This window comes from Rhinolophus hipposideros, assembly GCF_964194185.1.
Source record: "Rhinolophus hipposideros genome assembly, chromosome: 10".
Classification (NCBI taxonomy): domain Eukaryota; kingdom Metazoa; phylum Chordata; class Mammalia; order Chiroptera; family Rhinolophidae; genus Rhinolophus; species Rhinolophus hipposideros.
This window is the reverse complement of record NC_138056.1, coordinates 64,399,532-64,425,390: the sequence shown is the minus strand read 5'-3', so window position 1 is coordinate 64,425,390 and position 25,859 is coordinate 64,399,532. Positions and strand designations below refer to the sequence as shown.

The following is a 25,859-nucleotide window of genomic DNA, read 5'->3' as shown; positions in this document are numbered from 1 at the left end:
GAGAAAGGACTGTTCCATGTTTATATATTATACAAAATGAAGCACGCATCAAATCCCCAAAGCTGTTTAGGATTTCTGCTGTCGGAAGGGTTAATTTCCAGCATCCATTTTCTAATTGAGGTGATAAAGTAATACACCCATCAGTAATCAAATCTCACTGATTTTGATGTAAGCACCAAAATGGAGTCCATTGGGGCATGAATACCTGATGATAAGAACGGAGCTGTGCTTTGCCACACCTCCTAACAGAGCAAGCTAAAATCCAAAGCAAAGAGCAGAGCATGCCCAGATGCTGCTCCCACACCGAGGGCTGCCAGATAAAACACCTACCTGGATTTGGATTAGCTAAGCAACAAAATTGTTTAATATAGTATGCCCCAAATGTTGCAGGGGACACACATATACTAAACACAATCATTTGCTTTTAACCTGAAATTCAAATTTAACTGGTGTGGGGAGAGAGCCAGGAGTACAGTTTCCAGGTTCTCGGCCTCACATAGAAAGGTGCTGGCTCAGGTAGTAAATGGCCATCAACTGTGATTGGATGGCCATCAGCTGTGGCTAGTTGGCCGTCAGCTGTAACCAGTGAGCCACTGGCCACTGGTGTGACTGCCGTGGCTACGCTAGCAGCAAATGGGGGCTAGCAAGAAGATGGTGGCTGAGCTATAAGCGGCGGAGTGTGGACTGCGGATTGCAGAGAGGCGGATTGCAGCTAGCAAGTGAGGTTGGTTGGCAGAGAGAAGTGGACGACAGGTTGCAGATAGTGTGGCTCCTACTTCCTGTGTCTCCAACCCAGCAGCCAGCGAGACTACAGTGGTATGACTCCCCTATCTATGGCTCCGTGGGTGTTCCTTTTTGGCCTCACCATATCCTACGTTTTTATGTGGGGAGCGGGACCAGAGACCCCGCATGCCACCCCGCGTGACAATTGGGTATCCTGTATTTTTGTTTGCTAATTCTGACAATACCTGCCTACATTGGGTTATGTCCCTATACTATACCTGCTTTAGAGGATTCCTCAGTCTCTCATTTGGTAAACGGTGTGGAATGTCAGCTCCAAGGAGCTGGTACTAGTACAAACCATGCTGATGACACTAATGCAAAAAGGAGTGAAATTCAAATGAGCATGGTATAACAGCTTTGTCCCCTCAAACCCCACTGAGCCAAATGTCAGGGCCTTTTAAGAGTGGGACAGACTCCTTGAGCCATGAGGACATGCACAGCATTTGAGGAAGGAGATAATGAGATTAGAGTCCCATTCTGTAGAGTATCCATGCTAAATGTGGACTGGTTATGAGGGAGAAGATTCAGGGTCACGCACTCTATTATTCAGCCCTCAGACGGACCCTAGAAGGAGCTGACTGAGGCAGCTGCCCGCGGTTCTGAGGCAGACATGATGCTGTTCATGTCCTGTGCCTTTGCTCTTTCAGGTCAGGCTGAGAAGGATGGCGCTCCCTCAGGAAGCCTGCCTGACCTCCCCTTGACCTCCATGATTGAGTCAGTTTCCTCTTCTCTGGTGTCCCATGCCCTCCTTGCATACTTCCCTTATAGCTCTCACCATAATAATTGCAACCACTCATGGAATCCCAACTATGTGCGAAGCACTTTACTTCCATTATCTCATTCAATCCTTTCCAATAACCCTATCAAGTATTTACATTATCACAGATGAGGAAACTGAAGCCCAGAGAGGTTAGATAACCTGCATAAGGTCACACTGTCAGTAGGTGCCCATTGGCCTGAAGGTGCTAGAACTCCCACTATAAATTTGTCTGTTAGTTGGTCTTTATCCCCCAGTTAGGTTAACAATTCTTCGAAGGAAGGACTGTGTTTCATTCACCCTCATGTCCCCAAGCCTAGCTTGCAATGTGTGGCAAATTGCAGGCAGTATTTATTGTAAACAGGTCAGCCTGTAGTTTTATAGTCAAGTAGACCTGTTTGTAAATTATGGTTCTGCCAAGAATCTGCCACTGAGAATCAGGAGTTTGGGTTCTGGTAACTCGCTCTGGAATTGAGGATTGTGGTTAAAAATCCTAGTGGTAGAGAACAGAGCTGGGTTCAAGTCCCGCCTCCATCACTAATCAAGTGTGACTTGGCAAGTTATTTAACTTGTCTAAGCTTCAGTTCCCCATCTGTAAAGTGAGGGAAATGAGAGTATCTACACCTCACAAGATTGTTTCGGGATGACTAACAAAGTTCTTATCAAGATAACTAATACGTGAAAAGCACTCAACAAATATTAACTCTTTTTATTATAATGCAATTAATCATGCCCTTTGAACTGGAGTAAGTAAATTTTATTTACCTATCGGCATAAGTAGTGCATGTTTCAGATATAGTTTTTATTCAGGAGATCAGAATTTAGGGAGAATAAACCTTATTTTAAAAAAATTGGGGGGGAAATATATTTTTAAAGAATTCGTCATAGTAGAATTCAGTCTTTTCAGTATTCGCACAACACTGAAAGAGTTCCCAGAAAAAGAAAGCAATATTCATGAGAATGAATTCCTGGCAATGGAGAATCAGGGCTAGCATGTTCAGTTGTGTAAGCTGTTCCCTGCACAAAAGTGCTGGGCAGAAAGAGTAAATGAGGCAGGTGAAACGGGGATTGCAATCTAGCTTGCATCTACTCACTAAATTGGGAACACTGTCTCTGCTCTTTGTCCACTTGGAGGAGATGCTTTTTTCTAAGCTGGGCTTGTGGTGACTCTAGCTTTCTATTTTGGGGGTTGATTTTCTTTTCCCTTTTTGCTTCTTTCAGTGTCACTAGATGAACAGAATAGAGGAGGAGAAATACCATGAGTTCAGGGAAGAAAGGAAGACATACTTGAGAGCGATAAAGAAGTGGGGGAAGGCAGGAAAAAAGGAAAGCAGGAATGGATAACGTTTATTAAATGCTGGTCATTTGCCAGGCACTGTTCAAAGTGCTTTAGATGTGCTAACTCATTTATCCCTGTTAACACTCCTACACAACAAGGGGAACCACTGGAGGTGGAAGGGGCAGGTGGTCACAGCAGGTTAACCCACACTGACAGGGATTTTCCTTCATCCATAACAAATGTTCAGAATCTCGAAAACCTCTTTTGAGTTTGGGAGAAAAATGGCTTTTAGAGCCAAAAGAAAATTATGTTTTTTTAAGAAGGAGGTAGTCTAAATTCTCTAGCTGGTCAACCCAAGGGCCACAATCATTGACTTTTCTTTTTGGTCAACAGTCAGTATATAGCAAACCTTTGGGGAACAGAAAGAAAGGGGCCCTGGCAGGTTAGAAATTCCAGCAATAGACCTTCTTCATTCGCCCCCCTTCAACCTCAAACTTTCCATAGGTCACATTAAGCGTGGAGGGGATGCTTAATGTGACCCCGCTGCACACACAGGTCCCTTCTCTATTTTCTTAAGAACCTGAAGTTTCCATAAAATATTGACTATTAAACAGTGACCCAAAAGCAGCTACAATGTCCACTCTTCCCAGTTGTCTTAAAAAAAAAAAAAAAAAAAAACCCTGTGAGAAAAGGTTGAAAATAAATCTTGCTACCAGGTGGTCAGTGATCTTGCCAACTCCGGATTTGGGGGTACAAAGGTCACAGGGAGAGAATTAAGCAGAGATAAATATATACACGTGTTTGACATGAAAATAACCACACATATGTGCCACGATGAGGAGCATGCATATCGAGCAATCTTGTAAGGAGAGTGTTTCAGCAGATAGCACACAGCTAGAGACAGCAAAACCACCCCTGAACATCTGTTTCCTCATTTTGCCAAAGAGCCTTATTTTTGTATCCGTTTTTATAATTTGACCTGTTCCATTTTCTGGCTGAGAGCCCTGCCAGAAAGGAAGGCAAGCACTGCCTTTTCTGTCCATATTCCAACTTAAGATGGGAAAAGCAAGGAGGGAGCAAGGGGAAGAACGGGGAAAACACTGACGTAGGGAAACAGAAATAGGGCAGGGAGAGAGACAGAGGGAAGGAAAAGAGGAGGGGAAAGACAAAAGGGGATGGGGATCGGAGACAGAGAGAGAGAGAGAGAGAGAGAGAGAGAGAGAGAGAGAGAGAGAGAGAGAGAAACAAGTGATATCAAATCATTTTAATGTGCCCACCCTGAGATAAACTGATTTGAGAGAAACAAAAACAGAATATATTCCAGAATGATCATCCAGGAAGAACGTGACCCAGAAACCATAATCATAGTACTTTTGAACAGATCAACCTGGTTATTTAACACTCTTTAGACGCCAGTAGACCTTAACAAGTGATGAAATATCATAATTTCTAGGCAGCTGTGCTTCTGTTTAATGCAGAAATAACTGGACACAGTCCTACATACATATTTCTAGTAAAAACATCTCATTACCAAGGAAAATGCCCTTTCTATTTTCTCGTGTGCGTATCTTGTGTGTGTGCGCATGTGTATTATATCCCACAATTCCATATCTCCTTCCTTCTTTATTTTTTGTTTTAGCTGAAGTAGATAAGCATTTATCCCCCAGAATTTATTGTCATTTTCCCTTTCCTACTCCCTTCTCTCTCCCAATTCCATTCTCTCCCCGAAATAAAACTTCACCTCCTGGGCAATTCGTAGTACCACTTCGCAAACAAACATTTGGGGATAAATTTTACACCCGAGCCTGAGTCCACCTGCCCTTAGCTATGCTTTCATATTTCTCTCCAGGCTTCCACTGGCCTGGCCCAAATCATGCTGCTGCAAAGGTTTAGTTTCCTTTAGAAAGAGTGTCTGCGCCGCCATCAGGAAACCATAAGAGGTTTACTGTCCCCAGGGACTCCACAGTGTAACCCAGAGCAGACAGAGCAGGAAGTGAATAAAGGAAGCTAGGAGGAGTTTTTCTGGTTGTTGCTTCAGATACCATTCCAGAAAACTCCTTTGGAACATACTGATCACTACATGATGGTCTAATTTAATAAACCATCCATATACGTATATGTGTATATATTTATATATATAGTGTTGAGTACCTAACACTCATTCATTCATTCATTCAACAACTGAACAGCCAGGGCTCTGTGTTAGTTACTTTCACATGTTATTTTATTCAATCCACAACCAAATCTCCCTGGGAGGAGGGCAACTTATCTATTCTCTTCCCCAGGAAACTGCGATTGGCTCTGGAATCAGAAATTATGTTTTGAATCTAAGCTTTGCATCTAACTAGCTGTATGACACTGGACAGATAATTTAACCTCTCTGAGCCTATTTGGTCCTCCATAAAGTGAAAATAATTTCTTCTGCTTCACTGAGTTGTTCTGAGGATAAAACGAGCTGATATACCCATCATGGTATATCAATAATAGAAGAGACTGAGTCGCCCCGATTTAGGGAATTATAACAATAGTGAACTATTCTGTGATTGTGTTGTTACAGCCAGGACACCAGACCACACCCCTGCAGCAGGGTGAGGTTTCCTGTGAAGGGAATTGAATTTTCCACTGTCAACCATCGTGAGAAAAAGTTAAACTGGGGTGAAAACTCCTTTCCTCTCGGAAGTTCTGTTCGGGGCTAGGGGAGGAGGAAGGCAGGAAAGATAGGCTTCGAAGGTTGGAGAGAACTGGGGTGGACCTAGGGGTGGGGTGCATGGCCCTGGCTGTTTGGAGATTGGCTCCGAGCTCGGCAGGGAGCCAACCTGATCCCAGATCCTCCGTGGTACTAGACTTGTGTAGTAAATAAGAGGATCTGGCTCCAACGCTGAGCCTGAAAGACTGTGTAGGAGATAGTGTTCTCAGTCGTTGCAGCCAGCAGAGGGCAGGACACTGGGAAACCAGTTAGGACCCCAGCAAGCGAATGCTGAGCCTGCGGGTCTGGTGCCAGCAGGGTAGCAGCAGTGAGGGCCAGCAGCCGGTTTCTGGAGAAGAGAGGACTTGGAGTAGTTATCCTGTTGTCCGCTGGCCTCAGTCAGGTGTCTCTGAATTCCAGCTCTCCTGGCAAAAGGCCAGAGCAGCCAGAACGGACTCTGTGGAGGCAAACGGCCATCCCTGGGATTTCTTGGATGTAAAATTACAGAGAAGCCTTAAAGAAAGACTTGATTTCTTAATAATATGGGCAAGCACATCCTCGGAAATCAATATATTTGGGGTGACATGATTTAAATGCCAAGCTGGGAAGCTGGGTGGGCTGTTTATACACGTCCAATGCCCAGCACCAAGTAGGTGAATTTTAGGTCTAGGACCTTACTCCTTATTCATCCTTACGTAATGGAAGAAAAGAGACTTTGGATGCAGGACACATTTTACTTCAAACAGATTTGTTCATAACTCTTGAATCTTGACCCTGACACATCTTCCCAACACGAGGTGAGGAAGAGGAGGTGAATAGCAATATTATTTAACTTATTATATATCAAAAACTAAATCTCTCAGGTTTTGACCATGTTTGAAGGTATCAGAGCACTTGCCTAGTAACATGAAAACATGGTAAACATTTCATGGCTATTTCATTTGCGCACTCCTCCTAAGATGCATTTGTTCCTCCTGACCATGGTCTGAAGCTGGTACTATTACCATCCCGGTCATATCCGTCACGGCTCTACCAGGAAATGGATGGCATGCTCAAAAGGAGTGACTAAAGAAAGCCTGGTGAAGGGACTGCTGACAAGAGTGTGAAGGGCAGGGGTAAAGAAAAAACAAGAGATGAAGAAGCACCTAAGGCTAGCCACAGTGGGGAGCTGCTACCACCCCTAAGTCAGAAGGGGAGGTTCCAGAACCCAGCACGATCTGATGTTATAAGAGAGGGCGACTCTAGAGGAACTGTGGCCTCGGATAATACAGCCATATTATCCCACGGCCTGAAGGAAAGGGAATAAGCACAGAGACATCTCTCTTTCCACTCTTCCATATCTTGCCAGTGCCTCTTACTGGCCAAATCCAACTGGAAGCCAAAGGATACATTCCAAAAAGTACATTTTCCAAGGCACTAAGCAGACAGGTGAAGGGTGGTGAGTGGGTCTGGAAGAGTAGCAGAAAATAGTTGGCACACGATTTTACAGATTAGTAAACAGAGATACGGTTTAAGTGACTTGCCCAAGGTCAGAAAGCAAGTAAGAGGTGGATCAAAATTCAAATCCACATAGAACGACTCTGAGTCCACGCTGTTAACCACTAAGATATGCTTCTTATAACTTGTTAAGGAGATTACTAGTTATCAAGCACCTCTTTCTCCCTGCACCCGACCCAATCATTCTTCTGGTAATAGACTCCACTTACCCCCACCCAAATTCTCCAGCCTTCTTAAAGCTAGGTATGGCCATCTGACTGACTTAAGTTCAGGCCAAAGGAATATACGTGAAATTATGTGTACAGTTTTCAGGTTGTGCTCTCTACTTTTCTTCTCTCTTTCCTATGGACTAGAATATGGCTGTGACATTGAGATCTGAAGCAGTTACATTAAACCACTGTATGGAAGCCATATTTGAGGAAATCAGAGCATCACAAAGCCATCAATAATCAGCACGGGACATGCTTATGATCTAAGTTAGAGATAAATTAACTTATATCTTTTTTAAGTCACTGTCATTTTGGCCTCTGTTATAGCAGCCAAACTAGTATTATTACAAAGACTAATCTCCTACATGGCCAGAATGAGGTTCAGTCATTGTGATTTGAGCAATAAAAGAAATAGACTGGTAAGATTGCCAGTCATCACCAATGTATGTGTTCTCCTCTTCTTCCTGGCACATCACTAAACTATATTTCCCAGCCTCCTTCCATCTGGCTGAGGCTATGTGACTAGTTCTCACCTTTGGAATGTGAGGGTAAGTGAGTATGTTACCTTCAGGCTGAGACAACCAACAGCGAGCATGCCTTTTCCTGGCTCACTTTATTCACCTTTCTGCCAAATAGATGCAAAGCATCCAGTGAAGGAAGATTCTAGATCCTGATGCTCTAGAAGACAGTGGAGCCAGAGGATGGAAGAAGACTGGTTCTCTCAGTTACCACATGGAGCAGAGCCCTCTGACAACCCAGCAGTAAGCTATAACACAAGCAAGACACACTGCCTTTATCTTGTTAAGTCACTGATGTTTGCATTTGTTTGTTATAGCAGTTAGCCTCTCCTGACGGATTTTATATTTATAAGCAGATGCACTCTGACAGACACAAATACAATTATCCAGCATGACGTTTCATCTCATATTTCAGGAGGGCAAGGGGATGAGCTGGCAAACACTTAAGTTATTATTTTAAAGATGTTACACAAATGTGATCATTTATTTAAATAAAACCAATATGTCCTGTTTGAATGAGGAAGGCAAGAAAAGCACAAGAAAACCCCTTCTCATGGTATACTGGCCTGCAAGAGTTAGCCCTGGTGAATCCCAAGAATCCTATGCTCATGAGCGCTCCTTTCCAGCCCTCGGAGGAAACGTCACAGGGTCTGAGCACAGAGAGTAGCAACTAAACGCACTGAGGCATGCCAGTGGTCAAGCAACCCTCAAAGGGCAACAAACTAGGAAAACTTAAGGAATCAAGGGACCTGCCTGCTTTTGGATGGTGAGAGTGGACATTTCCCCATTCTTTCTAACATCCACATTTTCTAAAATAAGCATGTAGTTGTTTTATCCTAAAAAAGGGTTTTAAAACTTCAATTTTTAAGGAAGATTTAAAAATACACTGGGTAAGCCCAAAGAATGAAAAAAGAAGACAAATATCGCTCCCAGGTCAAAGGATTCAGTCCCCGAGGCACTGTCACGACAAGCAGAGAGACCAATCTTAGAGATATATAACTATGACAAGACAGCATCCTGGAGTGACTCCCTCACTCACTTCTACAACAAGCATTTATGGAAGATTTACGTGCACGGGGCACTGTGCTGGCTGTTGGATTCACCAAGAAGAATGAGAGGGCCAAATCTAAGGCAGTGGCTCACAATGCTGGCTACACATTGGAATCACGTGAGATGTGAGTTAAAACACACACACACACACACACACACACACACACACACACACAACCACAACCACCAATGACAAAACACTGATGCTTGGGACCACACTCCAAGGCTTCTGATGTAGTTGGTCAGGATTAGGACCTGGTACCAGGACTTTTCACAGTTCCTCTGATTTTAGTGTGCAGGGTTAAGAACCATTAGCAGGTCATGACCCATGGGCTTAGCACTGAAGGAGGGGTAAGAGCCAGGCACAGGAAGAAGGGAAAAAGGGGAGGAAGGGCATGCAGACAAAGGGAACAGAGCTGAACTTAGAGGATCGCTCCACAGTTCAACATATGTAGGAGGTTATAGTGGATGGGGATAAGACAGATCATGGAGGTCCTCCTCTGCCAAACCAAATATCTATCCCCTAGGTAGCATGGAGTTGTTAAAGGCTATTAGACAGGGGCAGACCTGGTCACATCTGGGTTCATCCCAACTCTCCATGCATGCTCTCTTACCTCCTCAGACGGCCCTCACGTCTAACTGTGGATGGGACTACAGAAAGGCTATGGAGAGGTGTGGGCTTTGCCTCCTCAGAAAATGGTACTACTACAGAAGAGACAGTACCTTTCTGAACTCTCCATCATGGGCAGCCTTCAATGCAGCATTCATCCAAAGGCACACTCCTTTTTCTATTGCTTTTTCAAACCCCCTCTTTTTTGCAACATAATTTCATTACATGATCTTGCTGCAACACTGAGAATAAATTCCCTAAGGAGCCCGTTATTGTTCATTTGGAGACTGATATGAAGATCTGGAGGTGAAACAAACGACCGATCAGACCACAAGAAAGCAATGGGATTGTCACCAAAGACCTCAGATGAAAAACCATTCCACATGCTGCCCCAGGGATAAATCACTAAATAATTCAATTGACCGGATAATCATGCCCGAGCATCTGTTTCTGGAGACTAGATATATTGTAAAGAACTTTGTAGAAATAAAGATGGCTTTGGTTACTAGGAAGGACAATTGATAAGAGCTATTCCATCCTTCATGCATAGGAAATAAATGCCTTTAAAATAAATAATAATAATACAATAACAACAACAAGCACTTCCTGAATACTTGCGCATACAACACCTGGTGCTAAGACTGTACATGTCACATCGCAACATCTATGCAAGGTCTCCAAATGGGTTGTGAGATAACTGAGACTCAGAGCACTTTAGTCTCCTGGCCAAGGTCACAAGATAAGCGCAGTAATAGAATTCAAACTAAGTTTTTATGACTTACCTCTATCCTTATATTCTAGCTAGAGGAGTGAATCTGTGCTCATCTGTGCTCCGGAAAGAATGACTGCTTGACAAGCTCATCCACTGCTATAAGAGGCATTTTTCCTGCTGTGTCTAAGAAAAGCACCAAAAACTATCATGATTCCTTCCAAGGGAGAAATGCCAGTGCCCTCTTGGACCTGTATAGCATGGAAACAATGCAGTATCATCCCGTGAGCTGCTCTGTCTGAGAGAGAATAACCCTCTGGAGACATCGTGTAACCAAACAGCGTGGCACTTGAAAATAAATAATAAATACCCAATAGCTATGGATCTCCTTTGGCTTCGGGCCCTTCACAGCATCTCAGGAAGCTAGAACTGGACAACACCTTAGAGGTCACCTGTCATAATCCAGCTTCTTGAAGATGAGAAGACAGGCTAGTTAACATCTACTAAGGAAGTAAGGGCTGGACCCCTGGTCTCAGATTCTCAGACTTGTGTTTTATATTCCCTATCACCTTGGAAGCCTAGAGACCCATGCTTCCTATAACAATTTCATCTCCTCATGAGAAACTGGGCTTTTCACTCAAAGGAGCTGAAGAGAAGAAGGGTCTCCCTACTTATCAGTGCCTCAGCTGGGCAGTCCTGTCTGTTAGTCCCAGAGAGAGATGGGAATGGAAGAGGGTCAAATACCTGGGCCCTTCTGGTGCATAAATCATTCTCTGTGAATGCAAATGTTTTAGTAGTTAGACAGGCAGTTTCTCAGAGCAGGGAATGCTCATCCTGCCACTGCTTATGCTTATCTGTAATTTACGAGGACCAAACAGCTTCTGTCACACTGCGGAGTGCCAATGCTGGTGTCATTAGTACACAATTATACACACATGGAGCAGATCACCAAGAATTTGCCGTCTTTAATCACTTCATGCAAAACTATGGTTTAGATGTCACTTTCATTTCATAAAAGGATTCACCATAATATGCCTTTAAAGGCTAGTTTTGCTCATGCATTTATGATTCCATTTACAGAGATGGGAATGCCTCACAACTTGCCAGAAACACGTCTTCTGAATAAACAAAGTACTCTTCCCCACTTCGGAATGCCACCCTTAATCCAGACCGATTTTGGGTGCTCTAGAAATTAACAAAAGTTGTTGCTGAGGTGGAATTTTACTTCAGGTGGTGTGGGACTTGGTGAAGACATACATCCCAGGAGGAGAGGCTGACCAGAAACAAAGCACCCAAGGCTGAGCAGGATACTGTGAATTAACATTTGTAAACAGCTGTCATTCGTGGTAGGAAGGTAAGATTTTTAAGCTCATGATAAGAGAACAGCAAGGGCAGACTTGATAGCAGCTACGCTAAACCAGGGAGTGAGAAAAAAGGGGGGGAAAAGAGGAAGAAGAAAGAAAATAACCCAACCACTAAAGCCACTAAGTGAGAAATACTTAGAGGGATCCTGACAATGCAAATTTCCTTCTCTTCACATAGGGAAGTCTGTGTTTGACAAGTGTCAGTGGTTCACCGACCACAAATCTCCACTTAGAAGGACAAGCATGGGAGGATGAAATGCCCTATTCCCAGGAATAGAAACCGGGAAGGGATACAGCTTCCAGGTGCTGGAGTTTAATTACTGGGACGCCGTTCTCTGGGTCCTTGACTTCACTAAATTCAGGTGAAGACTACCTCTACGGTGTCCTTTTCGTGCAAGGCACTTGGCGAGGGGGAGCCAGCCGCCGCCGCACCCCGCGGGCAGGAGGAGTCAGCGCTTCCGAGGCCCCGCGCTCCTGGGAGCAGCACCACTGCCCCGGGCCGCCCCCCTCGCTCCCCTGGCCCCGCACAACTGACACTCTCCCCGCCACTCCAGCGCACACGCGCCGAGAAAAGGCCAGTCAGTGGTCGCGTGGAGGGGACCGTGCGGCCCGGGAAGTGACCTCCGGCTCTTTCCCTCCGCCCCTCCGGCCGATTTCGTCTGGGCACCCCCCCCCCCCGCCACACTCGTGGTTTCCGTGCTGCACGCGAGAAGCACGGCGGAGGGGCAGGCTTACCTAACTCCTCCGGCTGATAGGGCGCGGGAGAGGCTTCCACAAACTCAGTGTCTGGAGAAAGAAGACAAACAGAAAAGAAGAAAAAAAAAAATAGAATCGCAACCGTTCCGGGCGAATCGATTAAGCATCAATGACCGCGCAGGTCCCTAAGAAAAGCGCGGGTTTCTCTCTCGCAGCGACCAGCATCCGTGGACCCGGGGCCACACGGCGTTCGGGACGCCAGGCCCGCCGAGGATACAGAATGGATACATTGTCCCCGCAACCCCCGGGGGCAATGCGGCCCGGGGACCGAGCGTCTTCCCGGCGCGCGCGGTGCGCGCTTACTTTCCCCGGGTGCCACCTTGCGGCTCCCCGGGCCAGCGCGCGGGCTGCGCCCTCCGCCTCCGCCCTCAGCCCTCGGGGGGCGCAGCGCTGCGGCCGCGGCCCCCGCGCCGACGCCCGGCGCTCAGAAGTCCCAAAGTTTCCCGGCGGGTCCCGCAGGGCGGAGGGTGCGGGGCGCCGGCGGAGGCCAGGTCCCCGCGCTCATCCCCCGCCGCCAGTTGCTAGGCGACCGCGGCCGTCACGCTCGGCAGAGGCTGGCGCGCTGCCTCCCAACTCACGGTTGGAGGGTGTCCTGTCCCACCCCCATTTATTAAAAAAATCAGAGCATAACCAGTTATAAAAGCGATTCCTGCTTTTTTGAGGTATTACGTCTATCCTACTCGGGTGCTGGGGAGATCATTTGTTCTGTGTTTCTCATGGGGAGATGAAGGATGTTTAGAGCTTTAATGTCAGAGAGCAAGGGAGGAGGAGGATCCTCAAATGCCCTCAGCCCCCTCCTTCTTTGTGAACCTGTAGTCTAACTTCAGTCCAAACAATATTTCTTCCCCTTAAGACACTGCCTGGTTCAAGCAGGGAAAGGAATGTCTCCATTTCACAGGCAAGGAAACTGAGCCTCAGAAACTAAGTAACTTATGGATGACTGCTCAGCACTATGGGGGGGGGGGTGTCTGTGTGAGGAGAGCAGAGCCCTGCTCCTTCTACTATATCAAGAGTTAAGCGGTTTCAAATATATAAGGTAGAAAGAGAGGCTATGGTCTGAGAGTCGGAGTTGTAGGTCCTAAGTCATTCATGTCCGATTGTGGGAATCTCTCTGGAGCAGTGGCCTGAAAAACGTGGGCAGTTGCATTACGCATTTCCCCCCAGGACTGACTGACTGCCCTGCCTGGGAGGGCCCTGGGCTTTGGGGATGTGCTTCAGAGACAGAGACCACACTAATGCCAGGAAGAGGTAGAAGGAATGTAGGAGCAAACATGGAAAATGGTTGTCCCTTCTCTATCGTTGTCCTGGAAGACTGACAGTTGAAGTCAACAGTCTAGGCAACCTCTTGGGGGCCATCTATAGTCTCAAAGTGATCAGATCACCAGCTGCTGCAGCCTGAAGGCCCCCAGATCTGTGCCAAAGTGCTCTAATTCTGTAAACACTCAGCCATCTCTGGGTTTTCCACTGTCAGCTTTGGATTTACAAATTACCTTGGAGGACAGAAAGAAGCCACTGTAGCCAGCATAGCTCATGGTGAAGCAGGGTGGGGCTGTCCTTCCCCCACTGAAGCAACCACTTTTGAGCTGCCTGCCCTATCTATCTCTGCCGGCTGCACCCCAGCTCCTAAATCCAAGAAGGGAATGTGCTTGGGTGAATGTTTGCATCACACCACCCTTCCCATCTCGTAGAAGCCTCCCATTTGTCTTCAGGAATTCATGATCATCACCAGTAAAATCCCCATTATCCTCAGCCTCTTGTCTGAATGTTTCTTTCAATTTCTTACTCTGATCAAAACCGGGCTCTCCTTGAAAGTAACAGACCACGTTACCCTACTTACTGAAACTGTCTACAGATCCTTGGTTATTCTACTTCATTCCTTGAAGATATAGGTATCTGACTTACTGTCACTTCCCCAATACCATTCCCATGACAATTCTTATTTTTTATCTACTTAATGGATTCTTCTCATACTGTAGTCTCTCAGCTCTTCCGTATCCTTCCCCATCCTTGACCTCTAGTTACCTCAGCTCTCTGCTCTCATAGTGACACCATCCAAAATCTCAATGTCGAGCATTCCACTCTCCAATCACTGCCTCCTAACTTTCCACCTTATTCTCTCTATTATCTTAATTCAATGTCTCTTTGACCCTAGCTGCTCCTATAATTTACTTATCCCATAACCTTTTCTCTCTTCCTTACTCCCCTTATGATCTTCCTTCCTCCTATATCCACCTTAGCTTCCAGGTTGATTATTATTATTTCTGTTTTATATATATATATATATATATATATATATATATATATATATATATATATATATATATATAACATATATATATCCATGTCCCTCTCTCTCCATGTTACATCCTTGGAAAAACCATAACCCTGGTAAAATCGTTCTTCACTCTCTCTCTCTGCCAGCACCCAGCTAAACACGATTGGAGAAGCACACCATCATGCTGCCTGGTCTTATTTTCAATTCATGACCACTAACCTTAAGTGGAGCTTACCGCAGCCCAGTAATCGCTCTGTGTATGCCTGGTTTACTTACTCACCTGCTCTTCTGTTACTGTGGATGAACCATCTGTACTCCATCTGAGGTCAGCTCCCCCAATGTGGATCAAATCCTATGCCCTCTCAAGTGACTTTTCCCCCTTGCAACCTAAATTAATGTTTTCCTTCTCCTAGATCATTCTCATCAGTATACACACATTCTACTGTGTATCTATCTTTAAACTAAAATTCCTCTCTTGATTCTACCTCTCTCCAGCTACCACTCTCAATTCCCAGCTGCCCTTTACAACAAAATGCATCAAAAGAATTGTCTATACTCATTGTGTCCACTTGTTCCTTTTGCTCTTAAAGGCTTCTAGCTCATCACTTATCCAAAATAGCTCTTGACAAGGTCAAGATTTGGCCTTGCCATTGTCAATTCCAATAGTCAGTTCTTGGTCCTGATAGCAGCTTTTGACCCACTGATCCCATGAGTGGATGAACTCTGATGCACTTTCTCCAGGATCAGTCTCTTTCATTTCCCCATCATTCAGAGGCAACTAGCCTTTGGACAGTCTACAGAGGGCTTTAGAGTCAGCCAGACCTTGATTCTAATACCAGCTCCACTATTAACTAGCAATTTAATTTCTACCAGCCTCAATTTTCTGTAAACATGGAGATAATAATCATACCTAACTCAAGGTTATGATGAGAGTGCAATGAACTAAACCACTTAGAACTCCTAGAAGAGAGGCTGTCACATTGTGAAGATCAAGTAAATATTAGTTATTATTGGATGGTGCACTCCTTTCACAACTGAGAAAACGGGCTCTTTTTTTTTTTTAATAACTTCGAGTGACCAAAGGAGTCATTACCCATAGAGTATGCTTCAAGTTAAGGGCAATGTTACATTGTCCCTGACTTTCAGTCTGTGTTCTATGAGTTGGTTATGTGGAGCTGGCACCAGATATCCCTCATAGGAACAGCGTTACAAATGTTCCACCTGGTGATCAGGTTCTGGAGCCTGCCCAGCTCTTCTAACTAACTCACAGTGGACTCCCCTTCACTTTGTTCCATAAATAGGTGACTTGTAAGCCAGGAACTTTCCTTACAGCACTTTCATGATTTGAATTTCCTAATCAACTGAAGGTCAATGAGAAAATATTTTTCTGGTTTCAATACTTGCTGCTGAAAATTGTTTTAAATATATGATTCTAATTTTCTATCTTAGGAAGCCACGCAGAGCAAACAGTAATATTTCCTGTTAATCAAACAAGCATTTAAGGAGAATTTACTGTGCTTCCAAGACCATGCTAGGCACTGCAGACACATAGGTACTCAGAACAAGTTCCTGCGCTCAAGGCGCTCACCTTCTAATAAGGAATTTCCTGACAGAGCTCCTTACTGACCCTTAGGCAATGTCTAAGGTGCCCAGCCATATTTAACTTTAATAGGCCTCTTATAAAGAAATGGTATTGTTGGAGGGACACTCAGTTTAAAGGACAGTGCACAAGTGTATAGGCTGGACTCTTAGCTCTGTCCATCATCAGAGGCACTCTCAGGTATGTTACTAAGACTCTCAGAGCATCAGGTTCCTGACAATAATACCTATCTCATTGGATTGTCAGGAGAAGCAACACAGGTAAAGGATGAAACAGACCGAGTGCAGTACCTGGCACACAGTGCATGCTTAGTATATGTTAGAGGGCTTGAGTCCCTCTTTTGACTGTCCTAGGAAAAGAGTGAGCCTCCTTCTGCCGTGGCCCCTGCAGACAGGAAAAGGAAGTCCCTCCTCCTATTTCTAGGGCAGGTTTTACTAGAGAGTGGGACATGTGGGGAGAAAGCAGCAAGGAAGAAATATTTCTGGGGCTCAGTGAAATATTCCTGGAGCTCAGGTTTTCCATAGAAACAGATAACACGGGGGTGAGGAGAAGGAGAGGGCTAAATGTCTAATGTCCATTTTTACTATTGCCCTGCTACATCATGAGTTGAACAGGTTTGGGGAAGCTAGCCTGGGAACCCAACCCCTAGCTTTTATTTCTATATATCTATAAATAAATATATGTATGTATTATATATACATGTACATTATACACGTACATATATGTGTATGTATATATATTACTATGTGTAATTATATATATTACATTGTAATATAATACAGAATTCTAAATTAATTTTTATTATATAAGCAAATAATATATATTCCAAGTAAAGGAAAAAACAGAAAATTCTCTTTCCCATCCTATCCCGGTCTCCATCTCCAAACTGAAACCTCATGCACAGCTTCATGTGGTCGTGGCAGAGTTTTCTTTAGGCATATTCAAATGTGTTTATGAATTGGTTAAACAAGTTGGACATCCTATTACAGATTTTGAATTAAAGGCAATACATTACTAAATGAAAAGTTGGTCCAACTTTAGTTATAAGCTGGGATGTGACTGTTTTCTGTTTAGTAGGGCAAAAATGTACAAAAAGCTATAGGGGGAAAAAGTCTTATCAACTATTAGAAAACAGTAAAATTTGGAACAAAATTTAGGCATTTCAAGGGTTATGCTTCAGTCATCTGGAAAACTCAATCAGGACCTCCATTCCTCGGTAACTGAAGTACGGTCACATAGCAATATTGGGTTTAACTCTAGGATCAAAGAAATTCTGCTCCATTTCTAGAACTGAGAACACACTCCAAATGCTTTCTGGGGAGGCTGGAAGAGGCGTTCTTAGCACAAGCCCCATCACTGATATTCTACTTAATGTGAAGGGACTGCTGTGGGCCAGTGCAGGAGTCCAGGCATGCTTTCAGCCCCTAGCCGGCCTCTACTGCAAAGGCTGCAGGCTCTGCTTGGAAGAAAGGCCACACAGAGGGCCCCTGCTTTGGGCCCCAGCCAGCCTTTATGGACTCCAGAGTCCCCAGGGCATACACAGCTCCTTGGTCAGTAGAAAAGAGAAGGAGATGAGTCCTTTTCTTGGCTTCTTCCTCCAAGGAATGGATGAGGGGCTCAAAGCTACATAGGGAGAAGTTTTTTGTTTTGTTTTTTTCAGCTAAGTTATGTTATCAATTCCCTTTATAAAAAAGAGTTACACAAACACCATAATAACAAGTTAGAATGGTAGCCAGAGGCCACTAGGATCTGTGTACAGTCTTCCTAACCCCAACCCCTGGGAGGTCACCAATTTCAAGCATGAAAAACAGAAAGAAGCGGCCTGAGCCTTCCCTCTGCCTTCCTCTCCTTCCTGGCATTGCTCTTGGTTCATCTTCTCTGCAGGTAGCCTCCTGTCTACTGGAGGCCCTCTGCTAGTTAATAGCAGAGCAAGTGGAAAAGCAGTGCTTGCCCCTCCTCCCCTCGTCTCCCTGGGGAGCATAGGCAGGGCAGACATAGGAGGAAGGAGTGGGGCCATGGCTGCCTGAGCACAGCATGGCTCTCTTCGATTACCTTGTCTCTTATCTGCCTCCTCTTAGGACAAGCCAGCAGAGGACACCAAGGACAAATGTATGTCCACCCATATGGTTTTATCAAAAAGGAAATTGTACTTAATTGGTCACAACATTAGTTCCAGGGCTAAATTGACCAAAAGAACATTTCTGCTTCTCTTAGGGTTTAATATTCTTTTGTTCTAGCACAACCCCACATTTTCATAATCCTTGTTGAAAGAGAAACAAAAAAACATAGCGGCTTGATTTCCCTTAAATAAAAAAATCAAGCCACAGATAACTGCTTTAAGTCTTTTATAACTTCCAGAAGAAAGAAATGGGCTCTATAGGAAGAAAAGTTAACTATATCACCTGAAAAAAATAATTTTCTTTAGCAGAAACAATACAGGCCAAGAGATGATATGATATTAAGTTTGACAGGAAGCCAAGGATTAATTTTGGTAAAAATGCTGACTGTGTTCTCTGAAAAATTCAAATGCCAATGCAGTACATGCTATTAACAATAGCAAGGTGTTTTATAAACAAATTGGATCCATCCAGCCCCCTAGAATTCTTGTTACCATCTATGGAATAGAGATGAAGATTTAAAAGACTCTTCACTCAACATCATATCAAAGGAAATAAACTCTGGCTGAGCCAGGAAGCTACTGGAAGGTGTATGTGGACATGAATCAGAAAAAAGAACTATTCCAAAAATACACACAGAAAAAGGACCCTGCAGAGGAAAATCATACACTTCCAACTCACACTTGGCTGGATCTACTGGGTGAAATCAGACAAAATACCCTGTGTTAGGATTAAGTGCAAAAACATTAGCTGCAATTGAAATCTATGACTGAAGTATTAAGAAAAGAAATCCATAGGATGAAATGTAAGTTTCTGCTGAGTTGCAGAGACTACCCTGATCTCAAATTTTCCACCCCAGTTTCCTGGACAGAGGCCTGAAAGGGAATCGCTTCTTTTGGGGACTGCAAATAGTCTTCTTGGCTGCATAGGGGCCTCTCTTCTTTCATAGTAAAATGGTTTTTCCGAGAAGCTAAGGCCTTAACAGTCAGCATAGTACATATAGATGCTGGAAGGAGAAGCAGAGGCCTGTGTTCCAGCCTGAGTTCTGCCACTAATCTTTGATACGTTTCCAAACCTGCCTGGACTGCCGTCTCCTCTGTAAAATGAAACGTGTTTAAAACAAAATGCCAATAGGAGATCATGGATAACAGATTCCATTGTATCAGTCCTTTTTACTATACCTTATGCAAAAGAACTAGACAAAAAGGATCAAGCTTCACAGGAAGGTAGATGCCAAAATGTTGCTTTTTTAAAAAAAAAAAAACTGACAGACAGAGATTGAAATGGACAGAGCATAGCTCGGAGTTTGATCTGAGGGGTATGAAAATCTGAGTTTGAACATGAGCTCTGCTGGCCTGTGCTGAATGAGCTTGGCTTAGTTCTCTTGCCATTCCAAGACTCAGTTTCCTCATCTGCAAAATGGAGATAATAATAACTGCTTGACAAGATTTCGATGAAGATTTGAATAAAATGAAATAATGTCCATGGTAGTGCTTGGAACACAGACTGCTCTCAGAGAAAGGTCCTTCCTTCCTTCCTGATGTTTTAAAACTCCCCCTGACCTTGAGAGTCACCAGAAAGGAAATCTGCTCCTTCCTGTTTTTAGACCCGTACTGGGAACAGCACCGCTGACTTTCTAGACGCACCTGGCCCTACCGCCAGGTTATGTTTCCCAGACTTCCCTCCTCTCCCCTAATGAGGAGCTTAAGCAGGTTGAGTCCCCCGGGAAGAGTGGATGTCAGCAGGATTCCCAAACAGCTGAGTGAGCACATCCACAACAGAAAGAAGTGTTTTGTAGATTCACTGAGAAGGGCTGTGGAGGCCTCCCTTTCAGCACCAATCCCTACCTGCACGATGTGGCAGTTGGTGAATTGAAGGAGCAGCCACATCAGCTTGTAAAGTGACAATCAGAAAAGGGGCTCTGGCCCAACACGGGCCTCCTTCAGTTTTGTGTGTCAGGCACTGCATGCAATTTTACTTGAAAAAATGTTTTCCAGACCTTGAAAATACGTTTGCAAAACCACTGGCCCAGGCCCTTGAGGGCATTTTGGGGAGTGTAGGAAGCAGGAGTGGCAGAGGGACTTTCCTCCAGAAACTCCATATCACCCCCAGACCTCCTGGGTTCTCCCCAGGCAGCTTCCTGGAGGCTGTCCCACCCTCACAGCAGCCTGAGACGCTCTGAGGACAGATGTTGCAGATGTTGCAGGGATCTGGCCCTGCCTCAAGGCCTGTGACTCACCAGGATGACTGAGCCTCCCTGGCAGATAGCACAGTTCTCGGAGGACTCCGTGAAGCCAAGAACAAAACCCCGGGGTCTGGACACTTCCAGGACTTTCCCTGGGACTTCACTAGAAATGTCAACCCCATCAGCCCACGTTGGGCCTCAGAGATGGAACAGCTGGTACCAGCCAGTGATGGGAGAGGTGGGACACGGGTGTGGGGTGTGAAGGAAAGCAGGTGGGGCATGGCTTTGGCATTAGCTAAAGCTGTAGGAGGGTCTTGGGTGATAATTCACACATTGTGACAGCACTGTTTATTTTCCAACCCTGCTCAGATCTAATTCTGTTTTCTACTATGACAATGAAATAAGCAGCAATTAGAATCTGTAACTGGACCACCAGAACCTTAAACTGATAAGGCAGACTAGGGAGTTTTGGAGGGTGAATTGAGGGGCAACAGCTTGGGGTTAGGCAGACCTAGGTTCAAATTCCCACTCGGCTATTTACCAGTTGAATGACCTTGCACAAGTTTTTCAGCCTCTTCAGGCTCAGTTTCTTCATAAAACGAGATTACGATTGTTGTGAGAATGAATTGAGACAATCTATATCTATACAAAAAAGGCTTAGCATAATGTCTAGTATAATGTATCTACCTAATAAATGGTTACAAATATTTTTTTGTAATTCATCCAATTCTGACTTAGGTCTGGCACAGCAGGGCTTCTACTTCATTTCTGAGGGCTAGTTTCTTCATTTCACTCCAATATTTCACCAGGTTCCCATTTGGGCACACTGCCACGTCCTCTTAGGACTGGAGCCCTTTCCCTGAACCCCGGCCCAGACCTCTGAGAACCATCCTAATACCAGCTGCCCACAAGGATTTTCAAATTTCAGCCATATTGACTCGTGTGATGGTGTTTCACCCACATGTGGCAACACTCCCCGCTCTTTCTTTGACACCTCCATCATCACAGACTGATTGTCTCAACTGGGGCCAGATATGGTATCTGTGGCCTACCAGAGCTAAGCCTCTCTATCAGCCCCATGAGCTCATCACTTACCCAAGAGCAGTGCCCTCCCATTAGGCAGATCTAGACACAGGTCTGTCCCCTTCCTACTAGCCAGCCATGCCCCAAAGATTGTAGAGACATGACAGTGAACTCATGAAGGGATGTGGTAGTGCTTGGAACTAGTCACAATAAGCAGTTTCTAGCCACCCCTTTGTCACACTGATCACTAAGGCTTCTTTCAGTTCTAGAATTCTGTGATGGATGATTCTATCGCCTAGGTTATGGTGCCAAAAGCAGTCGTATGACCACTGGGGTTGCCACAGCACAAAACTGTACTCAGAGAAATCAGAGATATGCAGAAGATGTGGTCCTTCCCCTGATTCATTCATTCACTCATCCACTCATTCATTCATCGAGTCACCCAGCCATTAAATATACATCAAGTATTTGCCAGGCTATTTGTGTAAAGGATGCAAGTGACTAAAACCAGACATCGGTCCCAAGAATCTCACAGGCCATCCAGGACAGTACAGTGAGACATTCACAGTACAGTGTGCTGAGTGATGGGGCACAGGAACCTGCAAGTTCTGTGGCCGCACTGAGAAGGGACCTCGCATTCAGACCAGGATAGGTGTGTGTAAGTGGCAGCAGCAGGAAGGGATCCCAAAATAGATGACTTAGGCTGACGCTTCACAGAGGAATAGGAGCTGACCAAATAGAAGGCAAATAGTAATGAATGTCTCTGCAAAGTCTCACAGGTGTGTGGGAGCTTGAGCTACTCAAGGATCCACAGGTACGTTGATCTAGCACATTCCCTATCTGAGGAGGGGGTTTGTTTTCAGTGATGAGCCACAGAGGAGTCTAGAGAGGCAGGTAGAGGTCCCATCAGGGAGGTCTGTGTGTTGAGCTGAGGAGGTTCAACTTTATTCCACGGGCTATGAGGAGATACTGGCTTAGCAACCTCTAAAAAAGTGGCTAGGGTGGCAGTGTGACAGGGCACAGGTATGTACAGCTGTTGATTTGTGGCCAGACTGCATCCAAGCTCCCACTCTCAGAGTATCGACTTTCCCTTTGGGGAATCTCCTACTGTGTGCAGTAGTCTTGGTTGGAAGATGTTCCCTGGTGCAGTGCAGAAGCTCAGGAAATGTTTATTGCTGTATAACTTAGCCCATTTTAGAGACGGGCACCGCAGAGAGAGTAGTCTGGTGATCTCCATGTCTATATTGCTCACTCTCTGGTATTCCCCGTGCTTGGTATATAGTAGATACTCAATATTTATTGAGTGAATGAATAAACAGCAATAGGTGACATATCCTTAGCAAAAACATCATGTGACTCCGTCAACCTCAGTGGCCTTTGAAATCCTCATAGAGTGGCTCCTACCACCAAAGGAGATCTCCATTAGTTTTGGGGGTTGGAGAAGGGTTAGACTCTTAGAATTGACAGAGGACCACAGCTCTGTCTGTGTCAGGATTATGGTTTTCACATTTATGCTCCACTCTAGGACAGTCACAATACCCCCACTATTTAATGCTGAGTTGCATTAATCAGATGCTAGGACAAAGAAAAAGAAGGGAAGGTGAGCTGACCTACTCTGTTTACATCGATTGCATTATCCTCAACTTTAATCCTCGCAGGGCTGTGGACAGGAAAGGAGAAGAGAGGAAAGAGAGGAAAGGAGAGGGGAGGGGAGGGACCAGATAAGCAGAAACACAGTACTTAACACAGGTTAGGTACTCAAAGATATGTGACTAACTTCCCCCCTGGCTAGAGTAAGGGCTAAGTAAATGACAGCTTACATTACTCATAGTCCTTATCACAACCCTATGAAGTAGGCATTCTTACACTCCTTTAGAGCTTAAGACACAATAGATTTTTTTCAAGGCCACATAACTTGAAAGCAGGATACTCAGGATCTGACCCCAGGTCTGCCTTATTCCAATGTCCATGCCCTTGCCTCTCTACCCGCCTGCTTTTGAAATGACAGACCACACTGGGCATCTACTGAGTACGGCTGGGTTGATACAATGAGTGCAGGGATTGAAAAGTACCACGTGTATCAGGGACATCAAAAGCAGCCATACCCACTCTGGCGTTGGCATAATGAGGAATTCCAGCAGGAGACAACCAGGCTCCTTCCTCCAAAGGCCATTTTTCACTGAGGTCCATGCTTCTAGCAAGTCTCTTATACGTGCAGCTCTCAGATCAAATGGAATCTCCTAAAATAAATACGAGCACAAACAATAGAGATGAATTACTATTGATGCCCTCCTGGGAAGGGGAGACTGCCTTGAAGGAAAGTAGTCAGTTTCTAGTTTATTATATTCCTTTAGTATGCAAATATTGTCGTCAAGATTCAGGCATGGCCTGTGTGTGACAGATCTTCCAATGAGGCTGCTCAAGTGCAGGAACCATGGTTTCCCTCTCCGACAATTAACAAATGTTTACGGGGAACGTGCTAGGCTTTGAGCAAAGAACTTACTGTGTTTAGTTCTGCATGTTTTGTAGACTCCTAGAATTTCAGGGTAGGATACAGTGGGATCCCAATCTCTTAAAAATAAATAGGTATATACACTATATATGCCCGAAAAAGAGACTGGAAAAACGTTGAATTAAAAAGTTTGAAGTAGCTACCATTGTATTGGAAATATGAGTGCTTTTAATTTTCTTTGTAATTTCCTGCATTTCCCACAATACACATACATTCCTTTTATAGTCTGAAAAAAGTATATAAGAAATATTATTTTAAAAGAAACTTCCGGGGCCAATAAGGACCATGGAAACTAATTTTCATTTCCTCTTGAAAACTGTGGTAAAAAGTCATGTGTCCCTAGGGCCTTTGGCTCTCCCAAAAAGGTCAACTCACTGGCTATCCCCAAGTCCAGCCTGGAGAATGTCTATCTATAAACTGTATCTGGGAAGATTACAACTCATGGTCAAACTTCTGCCCGTATTACAAGCAGATCTTCCTAACGCTCTGCGTGTAGCAGGTTCTTAAATGTGGCTGAATAATTGAACGTGACTGATTGACCTAATCTGCAAACGCAGCAAGTGGAACATCTACATGGCAGAAATCCTGTCGGCCTAATTAGGATGGGCAGCCATTATCATTTGTTGTAATCAGAGCACCTGGCTGGATTTGGTCTCCAGAATGCTGTTCAAAGTTGCCTCGCAGGCTCCTGCACAGCCCGCCCTACTACAGACATGGCAAACTGACTTTTTGGCTGTCTGCCTAGAGAAGTCTCGTACTCTTGGGAGTTGTAACAAACAATCAAAAAACTCTAGTAAAATACCAGGAGGTAACAAAGATTGTACTGCACTCTATCAGGTACTGGCTCACTGGGGATTTGTGTTCAATCCAAATACCCAAAAGTTTTAGAAGAACCCTAGATCAGAATGGACATAGCACGATGCCAAAGTGAAAACACTGGATTTATCAAGAAATCCAGATTTTAGTGCTGACTCTGGCACTATTCAGGTCACTTTGGGCAAACCACTTTACTCTCTCTGGGCTTCATTTCCTTTTAGATGAAGGAATTGGGACTAGATGTTGTCAAAGACCTGTTCAGTCTTTCACGACTTGCAGCCTATAATAATATGCTTTTACACACAAAGGCAACCCCTCCACCCACATCAGGGAGCTGAAAAATCTGCGATATTTATCTATTAGCAAACTGAGACATCAGCCTCAGTATGTGAGAGGTGGCTGACTGAGGCTAGAGGCAGACCTCCATTAGAACAAAACATGCTCTTGGTGCCAAAGTAAAACATGTCTGGAATCGAAATCCAATCTTGGGATATGATAACATTGGTATCATCATTTAATTAAATATTTAACATCTTGTATCTTCATCAGTTATGAAATACCATTAACAATTACACTCCATCCTTAAAGAGCAACATTTATTTACAATAGATAGGTCATTCAAAATCATTTAATTAATCCTATAGTATCCTTGAGAAGTGAGTGAGAGATTCTCATAGCTTTGTTTGACAAAAATAGAGCTTTACTGATTAATTAGAGAGTAATTTTTAAAGTAAATTCCCCATCCTTGGCCCAGTGGCTTAGGCCCCACTGGCCCCCAGGAAACAGATTTGCAAGATGTTGTCTTCTGGATGTGTAAGGTTAAAAAAAAAATCTATGCATTTTTTTTTTTATTAATCTGAACGACATAGGTTCATGTTGAGTGTTTTATTAACTTCAACCTGCAAACCCTGCTGGTTTTCTGACTCTTGAATTTCACACCTCAGCTTGGAAAGGACAAGCATGAAATGTGAGATGAAATTGCATCGGACACAAGCATATCAAGGAAGACATTGCTCAATCACATCTGTTACTGAAACTCTAACACCATCGCTTTAGTCACAGGAAGCCCCAGAGTTGTTCATGAAACTCTGGAGCCTAGAAAATACTTTCTGG

General features: G+C 44.4%; 1 protein-coding gene across 1 annotated transcript in view; it reads right to left on the bottom strand.

Moving 5' to 3' along the window:
• The window catches only part of AMOTL1 (angiomotin like 1), a 123,127-nt gene extending 110,805 nt beyond the window's left edge, over positions 1 to 12,322 (bottom strand). Inside the window, exon 1 of the mRNA XM_081063602.1 lies at positions 12,198 to 12,322. The gene's annotated coding sequence lies outside the window, so the exon portion shown is untranslated. The remainder of the gene's footprint in view (positions 1 to 12,197) is intronic.
• Positions 12,323 to 25,859: the final 13,537 nt, after the last annotated feature.